Genomic DNA, 2,629 nt, shown 5'->3' with positions numbered 1-2,629 from the left:
TAATATTAATAATAATGATAATGATGATGATATGATGAAAAAAATAAAAAGTATCAGTATTAAATGGAAAATAATAATTTCATTGATTTAAATGAAATAATTTACAAATGAAAAATATAATTGATTAAAATATTAAATATAACTATACTTCGAATAGTGTTGACCATCTTGTTCCAAACCATATAGATTTTAAATAATTTTTCTTTTTCATATTTCGTGTAAATATTTGATTTATTTATTTATTTATTTATTTATGGGTCGTTGATAATTCTTGTTAAATTCGAAATAAAAACAACACGTTTATTTTACTAAAATATTTCACTCGTATATCGATAGGATCTTTTTGATTTAAAAACAAAATAAAATAAAAATAAAATAAAGTTTTTTAACACAGAAAAAAAGTGATAAACGTTAATTAGTTTTTATTTTAATTTGTCTTTTTCTTTTTCTTTCATTTTCACTTGTAATATAAATCTTTGTAATTAATTGGAAAACTTAAGAATGGGAATAATCATCACGTGCACACGTAATTTATATTCATATAATTATTCATTACTTTACATTTGTGGTAGAGTAAAGATAAGGTTGAGGTTCAACGATTGATGTTGAAATAAATTTGAAAATATTAACGTAACTGTTTTATTCAAAACACACACACACATACACATACAAACATACACGTATTCAAATATGCATTTATAATTTCAATACTTCGTACACGTCTCATTCCATGATCGACGAGTTTACATGTGTGTTCGTGCATAATAATATAATAAATAATAGGAGTATATTAAAAAAATAAATAAAAAACCTCGACCATTAGATTAAACATTAGAAAAGAAATATGATAGATAGAAAAATAAGATAAGATGTGATCTCGGTCATAAAAAAAATTGATTTTATTTTTCTTACGAATATAAATAAATCCTTTTTTTTTTTTTCTTCTTCTTTCTTTCTCTTCCACGTGTTTTTTAATCGAACGTCATTTTTTTTTTTACACGCATTAATGGGACCAATGCAATCATATTAAGTAACATTATTAAATCTATTAAAAGATAATCTTTGTATACCGTAAGGTTTATCCAGTTTTCTATCTGTTTATCATTAAAGTCAAATGGAATAAATTTTACGTACCGATTTGAACCCATTACCAATGTACATAACGATAATATGCTATACCATAAATCATTTCGAATAGGTTCCTATATGTTAATACAGAGTTAAGTAGATATCATTTGTAGATATTTTCGCGTAGAAATCCGTTGCCGAGTAATTTTAAGTTTATTCGATTCATTTTTCCCCCCCATGTATAGTAAACGATTTCGAAAATGTGAAAGATAAATATTTAAGATTTTTAAATAAATAAAACAAAATATTCAAATATTACAAATGAACGTACCAATCGAATTTAATTTCGTTTTATTGTAAAATTATTCCAAAAAAAATAAAAAAATGATTGAAGGATGAAAGAGGGAGGGGGACTCAGGTCATGGTGAATTCTCTGTAAAAATTTTCTGAATGATTTCATTCGGTCATGCAATTAGTAAAAATTGTCTGACAATAAATTGAAAAAAAAAAAAAAAAATAAAAAATATGAAAGATTGTTAGATAAATCTCGTAAAAGTGTGTATGTGTGTATGTGTTTTGTAATTGTAAAATGTGTGTATGTAATTGTGTAACACAATTACACAATTAAAAGTGTGTATGTGTTTTGTAATTGTAAAATGTGTGTGTGTAATTGTTGATTAAATTATAGTAATAATTTATTATTTAATAGTACTCATTTATTTATATATATATATATGTATATATTAATCAAAGTGGTTGAGGAGAACACGTTGTAAACACTTTAGAGAATCCGTTAGATGTTCGTTCTAGCATGATAAAGCATCGGATTATGGTGTAGATAATGAGAATAATCAGTGATGACCGTAGCTGACAACTAACAGGATTGACCGATCAGCTTACACAGATAAGGGTGTCTTTTGTTAATAACAACCTTATTCAAAGTTACGCGTTATTAAAGCTCAAATTATTAGAGGAAGATACGTTGATTAGTATAACGCGTAAGATAGAAATTTAATTAATATCAAGAGAGAGAGAGAGAGAAATTAATTTAATATATATTATATTTATTATATTATTTAATGAATTTAATTATAAAATTAGTATTTTATTCAATTGTTTCTCTAATCGAATAAAATGATCGTCGATCATTTATTTCTCGTTTAAATTGTTAAGCATTATTATTTAAAAAAAGTTTCTATAGTGAAATATTATATAACATCTTCTTTTTTTTTGTATTATACAAAAAATATAACGATCGTAAGTATTCGTTCGTAGGGAACGTTGATTATTGGATTTTATTTTCGCAGCAGGGGTGAGGGTTGATTGCAGGTTTTATCAGATTAATATAATTAGTAAAGATTGTAGAATTATTTTTTACATTATTTTTAATTAACTGTTCCCCCTCTCCTCCTTCTCCCTACGCATGGGACACCTTATGAGATATTTCGTTAAATTAATCCGATGTCTAATTAAATCAGTTTCGGTATAAACGTCTAATTAAAAGATTTCCGTGCTTCTTTAAAGATTCTTCTAATAGAAATACATATATATATATATATAT

General features: G+C 24.7%; 1 long non-coding RNA gene across 2 annotated transcripts in view; it reads left to right on the top strand.

The window, feature by feature from the left end:
* The window catches only part of LOC106787279, a 40,936-nt gene that overhangs the window by 24,245 nt on the left and 14,062 nt on the right, over positions 1-2,629 (top strand). The window lies entirely within an intron of this gene.

This window comes from Polistes canadensis, unplaced genomic scaffold, assembly GCF_001313835.1.
Source record: "Polistes canadensis isolate GaletaPanama2010 unplaced genomic scaffold, ASM131383v1 scaffold_97, whole genome shotgun sequence".
Classification (NCBI taxonomy): domain Eukaryota; kingdom Metazoa; phylum Arthropoda; class Insecta; order Hymenoptera; family Vespidae; genus Polistes; species Polistes canadensis.
The sequence above is the reverse complement of the archived record's forward strand: the minus strand, read 5'-3'. Positions and strand labels throughout refer to the sequence as shown.